This window comes from Lactuca virosa, chromosome 1 (genome assembly GCF_052849685.1).
Source record: "Lactuca virosa cultivar CGN04683 chromosome 1, Lactuca_virosa_CGN04683_v6, whole genome shotgun sequence".
NCBI classification, from domain to species: Eukaryota; Viridiplantae; Streptophyta; class Magnoliopsida; order Asterales; family Asteraceae; genus Lactuca; species Lactuca virosa.
The window spans coordinates 50,770,009-50,783,017 of NC_136426.1; the positions used below are offsets into that span (position 1 = coordinate 50,770,009).

The window sequence follows — 13,009 nt, forward strand, 5'->3', positions numbered from 1 at the left end:
TTTAAAAATTTTATATTTAAGGAAAACAAATTAATTGATTTATTGATAGGTGGGACCACTTGCACTCCCAGTCCACCTCCACTCTAACCACTCCGACCACCGGCTGCCATCAGCCACCGACAACCGACACCTGCCACCGGAAAAATTGATCCACAACCTGTAACACCACCCGAATCAAACCTTAAACCATAATCTAACCTCAAACCTGAAAATCAACTAACCCTTCTAAAAATCAAACCAAAATCAAATCTTAAAAAACAAAAATCCTTAACCAAATCAAACCCCCAAACTCAGTTACCGCCATGAAACCCACCTAAAAAGTCGAGAGTCAGAGTTTGGATGTTGAAAGGGAAGAAGGAAAAAGGGATGTTAGCAATGGTGTTATACTTATCGCTAGATGGTGGTGGTTTTCGTCGGAGTTGAAAGATGGCAGCGGTGGGGTTAGGTTTACTGGAAGATGAGCGATTGGGAAGAAATTATCGCCCTTAATCACCTCCCACTGTCACTAACCACCACCGGCTTAACCACCTCCCACCGGTGTTAGATTTACCCAGAACATATTCTCAAATTTGATTTTTATCCCAGAAGTGCCCTAGAATCGTGAACCTAGATGCAATACACCAATACAAGATCGATAAACAGACCAGATACACCTTATGCAAGATCGGTTCAACAAACTCTAAGTCCCTAAGCATTGACTTCCTGGTTCATGGTTCATCAGGTATAAGATGGAGATGGAGTCGATGAAGACTAAGGAGAAAGAATGAGAGAGGCGGTGCTGATTTTTCCAGGTTCACGTTTTCTGATGACGTCGACATCGTGGCTAACATTTTTCTAGATACGAAGAGGTTGTGATGGATCGATGACATATATGGGGAGAGAAAGGTGATATAGAAGTATGGTTTTGATGGTGGTGCACTGGGTCCATGATTCAGGAATATTTGTGGGTTAAACTCAGTTTTAGGCGACGAAAGGAATAGAGGCGGAGATAGGTGGTGGCTGGAAGACGTGAAAAAGATGATGAACAACAACTTAGGGCTGACGAAATTTGAAAGGTGAGACAAAGTTTAAAGGGTGGGCCCTTTTCCTTTTTTTATTATATATATAATAGAAGTTATAAAAAGTCTGAAAAAAATAAAACAAAAGGGCAATATAGTCTTTTTATATCTACAAGGGACCAAAAACGCAACAAAATAAAAATGTAAGGACGGTCCGAGTGCAAAAAAAAAAGATAGGACCAAACATGTAATTTTTGGCAAACCACAGGGACGATTTCAGTAATTTGTTCTTGTTGGACGATGATTTACTGTATAAATGTGAAGCTACAGGGCAGAATTTTCTTTTCTCATTTGTTGGATCTGATCTGTAGTTAGGGGCAATACATACCAAAAGGTTTGCAGCCACAGAAGATCATCATTGTTTCAGGTTTGCTAACGTTTTACCTATTTTTTCTCCGCCTCTCAGTTTGTTGTTTCAGGCTCAACTTAGGTTACTCCTTCCTGTAGTTGCATATGGAGTAATCAGTAAGAAAGAAAATCCAGTAAAAAACATTGGAAAAATAAATAAAAGGAAGACAAAACTTCAAAAATGGTCCCTGTGGTTTTCGAAAATATCAAGTTTAGTCCCTAAGTTCAAAAAACCTCACGGATCGTCCCTGTGGTTTCAAAACTTTTAACATTTGGTCCTTCCGGCTAACTCGGTTACCATTTAGCCGTTAAGTCAGGGGCATTTTTGTCATTTCACTACACAGGGACCATTTATGAGGTTTTCTATTACTTTTTTTTTAAATAAATAAATAAATTTAATATGCAAGGGGTCCCACACTTCTCTCTCTCTACAAGGGGTCCCACACTTCTCTCTCTCTCTCTCTCTCTCTCTCTCTCTCTCTCTCTCTCTCTCTCTCTCCATGTGCACTGATCCTCCTCAACCTCATTCTCTTCTTCATCTTCTTCATGGCTTTCCCCTATCATCTTTGTCTCTCTGTCATCACCCTTCCCTACCCATGAATGATCTCTATTACTGCCACGTGTATCTGATGAGTCAACACTTCTGGAATCATCAATCAACCCCAAACCAGTTCCTTCAACTGGTTTTTGACCGAACCGGATTTTGTAATCTAGATCATGGTTTAGTTGTTCCAGTTTCCTTTCTTTTTCAAGTATTCTGTCACTTAAACTACTACTGCTTTGGTTTCCATTTCTATTAGATTCGTTTTTTGCATCTGAACCAGAATTATATTCTCTCTTCAGATAATCTATCTCTTCCTTCAAATTCTTTATCGCTTCTTCTGTGTTAGACCTGACAAAAAATTAAAAGGCTCAACAATTTATTATGATGATGGGTATTCACAATACAAACACCAAAGGTTACTAAAAGACCAAGTATGAAGATTAACATGCAATATTTCTACAGTTTCTCGATGATGATGATGATGATGCTTGAATGGAATACCCAATTTCACACAGCCAGAGATCAGAGATGTTCATCAAGTGTCAAGAGAAGAATAGAAGATAATAGATAGGAATACTAACCTGCCAAGCCGACGACGCTCCAACTCTACATTAATCTTTCTGTAATCAATACCTTTTTCTCTTGAAGCAAAACTTCTTTGGGTTTAGCATCGCCAAAAGGGTTCACCTTAGGCCTTGTCTTCTCTAATTCCTATGGTTGCAATGCAGTCCGGCCCTCTACTGAACTGCCGGAATGTGAACTCGTGGGCCGACTGCTACTTTTCTTAGCATCAATTTCAAAATCCACCTTCTTGTGAACCAAACCTTTCTCAGCCCCTGGGACTAGCTGCCCCAAAAGGACTCGGTTTATTGGTGTGCGCCGATGGCTCAACTGGACAACTTTCACCCTTTGGTGGATCTAACACCAAACGTCGTCGTTCCTGATCACCATCACGAGGCACGACTCCCCTTTTCCAACGATCGTCTTCAGAACCACCGGAATCCCGAAAACCAGGACCGAAATTAGAAGACCTGGTGAGTGGCATGGGCTCCTTGCTCGCCGTCCAATTATCAATTTCGTCAGCTCTAGAAATATCGTCATAAGTAGGCATCATAGGTTTCTTCGTCACTGCCCAATTATCGACCTCGTCTGCCCTAGATGGTTGATCATATTCCGAAATCCAAGGAGATGAAACTCTACGATCATCACCAAACTCACCATAAGACTGTTCGCTTATCTCACCGGAGTTGTGGCTTCGTGGAAAGCAAGGGTCGATCAAAACAATAATAGAGGGTGTTTGGGGTGATGCGTCTTAACGGGAGAGAGAGAGAGAGAGAGAGAGAGACGGGGTGGGACCCCTTGCATATTAAATATTATATATTTATTTATTTTTTAAAAAAAAGTAATTAAAAACCTCATAAATGGTCCCTGTGTAGTGAAATGACAAAAATGCCCCTGACTTAACGGCTAAATGGTAACGGAGTTAGCCGGAAGGACCAAATGTTAAAAGTTTTGAAACCACAGGGACGATCCGTGAGGTTTTTTGAACTTAGGGACTAAACTTGATATTTTCGAAAACCACAAGGACGATTTTTGAAGTTTTGTCTAAAAGGAATGAATGATTCATGTTACCCCAGCCATGTTTGAGGTTATAATATCATGAATGCGGTCTGCGGTATCCTTATGATGTTAGCATCAGGATATATCTCCTTCTGGTCCATCGCCTCTACACCCAATGGTTAGATAAGCAAAGTCTATAAAATTGGCGATCAAAACCTCTTTTTAGATTATAAAAAAAATATATTTACACCATTAACAAAAATGTGTAAATAAGAAGTGTATGTAATCGATGATGGAGTAGAACTAAGCTTACCGATTCTTTGAAGCATTTCATCAAGCAGTTGATGTGCATCTTCAAATCTGCCCATTATGAACAACAAAAACAATCAAATAAGCCCAAATTAGTTTCTGTTTTCACTAAGAAGGTTTGTGAAGCTTGGTTACAGATGAAAAAATTCAAAATACCACAAATCCAGAATTATAGCATGAAGAAGATTAAAACACAGAACTCCCAATTCAAGAACTTCTTCAAAATGGTGACTTTAAAGTGACTTTGATGTTGGAAGATGGAGACCATAGTTAATCCGAGATGTGAAAGAAAGCCTTCAAATCAAACAACAATTGATAAAAAAATGATTTAGACGATGGTGGAAAAATGAAGAAGAAATAATTTGACATAACTAAAGAGAATGGATTAAATCAGTAACCTTCGTTCCTTTTGCTGGCGTCCATCTCCACTACGTGTTTAAAAAGCGATTTGCTGATTATGGTGGACCACGACGGTGGTCCGTGGCGGTGAAGGAGGTCAATGGTGCTGCGTTGGGGGCGGTGAACGATCGATGGTGGTGCGCTGGGGTTGGGTCGATGGTGTTGGTGTCGGCTGAAGATGATGGTGATGACCGAAAGAATTTGAGAAGTCGTAGAGAAAGGTATCTGATATCACTTCTATTTCGTTGGATGTAGAAGAAACAAAAATGTTCAAAGGCGGTGGATACTGTAACCGGAAGACCAAGCGGTGAGTCGATTGGAAGACATGAATCGGAGAATATCGACAATGACTTGGAGCAAGGTCGGCGCGGTGGAATCATAGCTGAATGACCGGAAAAGCACAGGAGTGTCACATGTACTCGGAAAAATGAGGTAGATCGGTAGAGGTGTTGGCGGTGGGAAGAAGGTGGAACAGGGAGAGACAAACATGTGAGGATAAACACAGGAAAATAACGTGTGTCCAAGGCAAGGCATGCACACGTATCCAACTTTGACCAGTGAAAATGAACAACACGTATACACAGAAAATGGCAAAATGGCAAAATATGACCCGTTAAAAGAAACGATCCAAAACTATAACTACACATATAGACAGAGGACCATTTATGCCAAAAGACCAATTAGTTTACTATTCCTTACTTTGGTCCCTTTTTAATATATATATATATATATATATATATATATATATATATATATATATATATATATATATATATATATATATATATAGGGTGAGGTTCAATAGAGAACCATAATTAACCAAGGAACCAAGGAACCAATCTTTTTTTCAACTTTTACAACTTATTTTTTATCAAAAAAAAAACTAAAAATACAGAAATTCATAACTTTTTATCCTTTTTCCAATGATATCAAATTCAAATTTTTTTTTACGTCAAATTCACAATGTGAATCTTTGAAAATTCACAACGTGAATCCGGATTCACACGGTGAATCCGAAAAATATTTTTCACATTCACAATGTTAATATATGAATTTAGATATTTTTAGAATTTTTTTTCGGTAAAGAATAAGCTCTAGAAATTGAAAAAAAGATTTGGTTCCTTGAAGAACCAATAATTATGGTTCTCTATTGAACTTTTCCATATATATATATATATATATATATATATATATATATATATATATATATATATATATATATATATATATATATATATATATATATATAGAGAGAGAGAGAGAGGTAAGTTCAATTGAGAAAATAAAAAAGGTTGAGAATTGGGGAATCATTCTCAGCTACTCATTTAATCTAAGCATAAAAGACACGGTGGCAAACTTGTAAATATGAATACTCCGAATTTGAATTTCTCAGATTCGCAAACGAACTCAGTTGGAATTGGAATTTATTTGTTGTTCATGAAATTGGAATTGGAGTTCTGGACTCGCAGTCACAGTCGACATTGAAGGACTCGGAATCGGTACTCACAGGTTCCTAATCGGATTTTCGGAAATCAAAATCAAAATGTGAAATCGATCAAACATAGGATGTCGCATCTGAAGTCGGAAGCTTTTGAAATTGGAACATATATTCTAATCGGAACAGTTCGCGTCTTGATTATTAATATTACAAAGAAATCTGGAATCGGGATTTCAAGGTTTCAAAATTGAAATCAGATTTTTTTTGGAATGAAATGAAAATCGGAATTGCACGCTTCAAAGTCGAAATCGGAAGTATATGATGATTTGGAATTGATAACTTGAATTGGAAGTATCATGTTTTTAACATTTTTAAAAAAGTTAACTTGTATGCACTCCAACTGTTTGATGAAATGCATAAACTAAATTACCACGTTATATTCACATATGAATATGTTTTCCGACCTGAATCAGTATATGATTATTAAAAAAAAAAAAAATATGCAAGTCTGTATGTTATTCATATGTGAATAACGTATAAAAATTATATATATTTGTGAAAACACATTGTAATATTCATATGTGAATATATTGTGTAATATTCATATGTGAATATATTGTGTAATATTCATAAGTGAATATATCATATTATATTCACAAGTGAATATAGTATGTAAAATTCACATGTGATATACCATGTAATATTATGTAATATTCACATATGAAAATATCATATAATATTCATAAGTGAATATAACATCTAATATTCATAAGTGAATATACTATGTAATATTCACAATTGAATGTATCGTCTAATATTTAAATATGAATATACTATGTTTATTATATGCTATATTCATATATGAATGATATTTAAATTATAAAAAAATTAATCATACTTTTTATTCATAAGTGATAATGTATTTTTTTCGGAAAAAAAAAACATTGTTTTGCGGTCCTAAGCAAGTTTGTAATTCATATGTGAATAACATATAAGAATTATATCCGCATGTGAACATATGAATATTACACAGTTTATTCACATATGAATATTACACAGGATATTAACATATGAATATTACAAGGTATATTCACAAATATATATAATTTTTATATGTTATTCACATATGAATAACATATAAAATTGTATATTTGTTTTGTGTTTTAATAATCATATACTGATTAAGGTGCGAAAACATATTCATATGTGAATATAACGTGGTAATTTAGTTTATGCATTTCATCAAACAGTTGGAGCGCATACAAGTAAGTTTTTTTAAAAATGCTAAAAACATGATACTTTGACTATTTAAAACTTACAAAATAGTAGATTGATAGAGAATTATATGAAATTTTTCAAAAAAAAAATTGATTTGACGTTTTTCTAACCTTAATTTAGAAGTTTTGTTTGATGATCGATGTTGAATGAATGATATGAAGTGAAATTGTTGTTGATTATCGATGATGTTGATCTAATGAAACTGGGAGTATAATTAATCGTAGATGTTGAAGATATGCTCGAATTCAAGCATAATTGAAGGTTGGATTGAAAGAACCAAAAACGATTTTTTTTTTTGTCTACTGTTGAATGATGTTGATGAACGTGTTTTTTGACGAAGATGGATGATTGATTAACACTGGATGATGTTGATCGAGGATTTAATTGAAGAAATTTGGATGATCGTTGAAGGTTGGAGAAGAAATTTGGATGATGAACGATCGAGTAGTAATTAATTTGAATTCTTATCAAATTATCCACAATTATGTATCTGTGATTGAAGGATATCATATCATATTTACAATTTTGTCACCGTGTATTTTATGTTAAGATGGTAATTAAATGATTGGCTGAGAATGATTCCCCCATTCTCAACCTTTTATTTCTCAATTGAACTCTCCTCTATATATATATATATATATATATATATATATATATATATATATATATATATATATATATATATATATATATATATATATATATATATATATATATATATATATATATATATATACACACGACTTAATGTATATCTATATGGAATAAAACCTACTCTTCAAACTACCAATTTATATATATATATATATATATATATATATATATATATATATATATATATATATATATATATAATTGGTAGTTTGAAGAGTAGGTTTTATTCCATATAGATATAGATTAAGTCGTATAGTTCTAAACTTTTGAAAAACATAAATGATAGCTTTATACGTGATTTTTTAAAAGCAGTTTATAATTTTGTTATAATAGGTGAGGATTGTGAGAGTTTTATTTTAAATTAAAAACTTTAACCACGTATTCACAAACAAAACTTTTTAATAGATTTGACTTTATTTTATTTTAAAAGCTAATAATTCAAGCTTCTAAAAAATTTAAATAAGACAAAACTTCAAAAATGGTCCCTGTGGTTTTTGAAAATATCAAGTTTAGTCCCTAAGTTCAAAAAACCTCACAGATGGTCCCTGTGGTTTCAAAACTTTTTACATTTGGTCCTTCCGTCTCACTCCGTTACCATCTAGCCGTTAAGTAAGGGGCAATTTTGTTATTTCACTACCCAGGGACCATTTATGAGGTTTTCTATTACTTTTTTAAAAATAAATAAATAAATAAATAAAATTTAATATGGGTCCCACCCCATCTTTCATACACACTCACTCTCTCTCTCTCTCTCTCTCTCTCTCTCTCTCTCTCTCTCTCCCCAATCTGCATCCCTGAAACTGAAAACCCTCTTTCATAATTCTATCTATTTCCCTTTCCTCGCTCTTGCCTTTCAAACCCCTTTTCTCTATCAACCAACACCCCCCGTCATCATGTAATCACCAACGACCAATATGCCGGAGCTAGAATCACTTCGCCGGAGGAACCGATTGTTACTCCGGTGGGACTCCATCGCGAGTTAATGTCGAAGCATGTTGCAGTCATCATTGGCGGAAACAGAAGATGGGATCGGTCAAGACGATTGATGCCTCAGGTGGGCTACTTGACCGGTGCCAGAACATTGAAGGTCGTGGTAGATATGTGTCGTAAGTGGGGAATCCAAGTTCTTACAGTCTTCGCCTTCTCATCTGACAACTGGTTAAGACCCAAAGTATGTGTAATATCGAAATTGGATTCCAATTTCATCAGAACTTTGTGGGTTCAGTCGATTGATTGGTTGTGTTTATGTAGGTCGAAGTCGATTTCTTAATGAGACTGCTTGAAAACACATTAAAAGATGAAGTTGCTTCTATGTCGAGGTAATTGACTAATTTCCACCGCTTTGAATAAGTTTTCGTTCAATTTCAATCCACTTTCAAAATGGAATTCCGATGACAGGGACGAAATCTGAGTTTCTGTCATTGGAGACGTATCTACACTTCCACAATCATTACGAAATTACATTACACATTGTGAGAACCCTATTCTTGGTAACTTACGAGTCGCGATGGGTGGTTCTTGATGGCTGCTAGTCACGATCCAAGGGTAAAGGATAAAGGTTGGTGGGTATTTGTGGTGGTGTTCTGTGGCCGAAGGGTGGATTGACGGTGGCGTTTGGTGGCCGGAGATGGCAGTTGGTGAGCTTCTTCTCTCGCTTTTCCATCACAACGATGTAGAGTGTGTGTGTGTGTGTGTGTGTGTGTGTGAGAGGGGGTGGGACCTTTTAATATTAAATAATTATTTTTTTTTCTTTTTTTTAACAAAAATAAGGCAAATCTTCATAAATGGTCCCTGTGGCAGTGAAATGAAAGAATTGCTCTTCACTTAACGGCTAAAAGCTAATGGAGTTAACGAAAATGACCATTTGTTAAAAGTTTTGAAACCACAGGGACCATCTGTGAGGTTTTTTGAACTTAGGGACTAAACTTGATATTTTCGAAAACCACATGGACCATTTTTGAAGTTTTGTCTTTAAATAACTTGGTTGCAGGCTCTAAGACAGCTAAGGACTAGAATTGTTTTTCTTTTAAACTTGATACCCTTTCCAATTTTCTAGTAGTGATACCCTAAGTAAAACATTAATATAGAAGTTCCTTTTTAGACAGGAGGGTGTGGGTGGGAAATTTTCCTCACTTTTTGTGCGTCACATCATCTTTTCCCTCACTTTTCTTTCCCTCACCTAAACTCAAGGAATGGGTGGGAAGCTTCTCTCACTACTTTTTTTTTTAATAAAATTAATTGATTTTTATGATTTATAATTTTTAAATTAATAACAACAAAAAAAATTAATTAAAAAGAAAATGCATTTCATTAATTAAAATAAAAAATTACAATAAACCTAAGATTTAAAAAAATAGAAAATTAAAAAAAAAACACAAACAAAAAATCAAACAAACCAACAACAACCTATGGAAAATATTTTTTCTTAATTTTTTTCTCTCTTCTTCATCACGAGCTCGAGAGCCGGTCCCGAGAGATGGTCGGTGTTTTCCATCAAGAACATCATATCCTCTATGTCTTGTCTCTCTGTGCGCTCCTTCTTCCTTGCTTCTATTTGATTCTTCTTATTCGTTCTGCTATACATTGAAACTTTTCCAATGATTCAGAATTATACTCAATCTTGTAAGCATAATCATATTCACTAATCTTTTAGTAAATCATGACGAATAATCTTATTGTTCTTTGTGGTGGACTTGACCAGTGCACAACCAAGTGTATTCGATCCCCTAGTCCTTCACTTGACTCACATACACATGTGAACAATGAATTAGTCTTAATTTCCCAAAGACGAAGGTTCTCATTCATCACACAATACAAGTTGCATGATTCCAAGTTTCTATCCAATTGAAACTTGGTGATGAGAATCTTTCCTTATTTGGTAAATTTAAACACTACCACAAACGAAAGAATCAAATCCATATTGCTAAAAATAGATACATAAAAACATCAATTTTCACAAATGTCATTGTAAGGAAATATAAAAGAAGATAAAATCAAATTTTTCTTTATTTATAAAATTGCGGAAAAATTTGTCCTTACAATGCAATTACAAATGAAAACTATGTTACAACATATTTCTAAGCAATCTATCATAACTCCTAAGTAGTAGCTCACAATTCTGATCATCGAATCATGCGATCGAAATCCATCTCTTCACGATCAGACTCAACATGCTTTTCCTTTAAGCTTCCTTTCTTTTCTTCGATCCTACAAAATATCAAAATGTGATTTCATCACATCATGTATTAAGAATCTTCAAATAGGAACTAAATAGAGTTAGATAGTGGACTTACCTGAAGCAGAGTCAAACATTTTGACTTTACCATCCTTGTAGTCTTTCAGGTAAATAGAACAGTTTCGCAACCAATGCCCCTTCTCTTGGCAATAGAAACAAATAGACTCTCTCGGAATGGTACACGGGACAATCACAGACTTAGCCTTTCTCTTGGTCAAACGGTTTGACATTGGCCTTTCCATTGGGAAGAGAAAGCTTTTCTGGACTTCCAATGAATCCATTGTCAATGTCCATGGAAATTTGAGAAATTGATCTTCCAATCAAATTTGCTTTACCAGTGCACCAAATCATTTCTGATTCAGTAGAAGTTAGCAAATAGGTAAGATCAATAAGGGTCACGTCGCGGTCTATCATATAGTAATCTCTAACGATCTCACTATACGACTTAGGAAGTGATTGAAGAACCAAATCAACAGCCAACTTCCTTGAGACAACGACACCTAACATTCTCAGCTTGTCAATGTGTGACTTCATCTCCAGGACGTGTGCACACACAGACTTTCCATCTTCGTGTTTGCTAGACAATAGGGTTTGAGTGACCTTGAACTTTTCAAGTCGACGAAATTGTGGGTCGGGGAGAATAATACATGGAGGTAGAGGAAGTGAAGTATGATATTGAGGAATATCATCTTCATGTGGAAAGCTTTTTCCAAAAGATTCGGGAAGACCATAGTTGTCAGAACTAGACATCTATAGGGAGTTGATTTATGTCCTTAATATAACACCCAAAATGAAATATTAAGGCTAGGACCCAACACAATAATTTACAATTTGGAAGAGGGATGCCGTAATCCAATTGTAAAATATTTGAAGGTAGGTAAATGACGATTTACCAATTTCCATCATGAAAAACGAAAATGAATTTTTTGGTTTTAAATGAATAGAAATTCCTAGATTCTTTTAGATTCATTGAACTTTTCAATGGCATGTTTAATCTCGATTATGCCCATCAAGTTTGTGACTGGGATGCCGAGGATCACAAACAATGTGTGAATAACCATGCAAATTAGCTTGGTACACTTAATGTTACAAATCACCTAATCAATGTGTCGGTTAACCACACACGCTCCATTGATCCATGATTAACATCAAGCTACCCTTTGTCACACATTGTCAGTCCCAAATTAGTGTGCCGGTTAACCACACACGCTCCACTAACTACTTAACAAGGTGCAAAGTGCAATTTCATGGAATAGCACCATTTTCACATTTTTCCTAAGTAACTAAGATTGAGAATTTGTAAAGTATTTAGTTACTTAGTATTTCATTATACTTTTAATGAGGAATTAAATGTCATGTCAAACCCGTTCGGCTAACGACCCTCCAATGGTCAAGAGTGCGGTGGGTAAGAGTGTATACCCAATGGTGGTCATTTTATAGGTCGCTTCCTTAAATACCCCTTATAGACCAGCTTCGTGAATGAGGCCTACTAACGGTAAGACTGACTTTTAACTTATACATATATAATATATTAGACTTTTAATTTTATATAGTATAAGGGTGTATTTTAAACATTTAAAATACTTGAAAGTTTAATCTATTAATAAATTATACTCTTAATTTAATTAAACTTAAACCATATGATTATAAATTTAATAATACTCTTTTAATTGAACATTTAATTAACTATTAATAAGTCCATAAGAGTTAATTTGAGCTATTCAACAAAAACATCAAGATGCTAAATCAAATTAAAACTATTTAATTAATTTTAAGTTATGAACCCATGAGTTACATTTTTGAAAACTTTTCAAATTACTATGATTTTTATGAATTCAATGTTTCTTAATTAAGACTTTTCAACTTTTAAAACTTGAGGGCAAGTTTTGTAATTCTTGGAAAAACTTTTGAACTCCATAACTTAAGGAGTTAATTTGTTTTATGAAGATGAGACTTTTCATGTTCCATAACTTATGGAACTCTTCAAAAACATTAAGATCAATTTAACTAATATTTATTTGTAACTCCTTAAAAAACTTTTGAGTTCCAAATTTAATGACAAAATTTGTAACTCCTTAAAACATTTAGATCAAACTTTAAACTAATAAAACAATCATATCATTTTATCTTTTACTAAATTGATCAAATTCAACTATTGTAACAAAATGATTCAAATTTTACAAATA

General features: G+C 34.3%; 1 pseudogene; it reads left to right on the forward strand.

Annotated features, from left to right (window-relative positions):
* The first annotated feature begins 4,076 nt into the window (after positions 1-4,076).
* Positions 4,077-9,110, forward strand: LOC145113832 (dehydrodolichyl diphosphate synthase 2-like; annotated as a pseudogene).
* Positions 9,111-13,009: the final 3,899 nt, after the last annotated feature.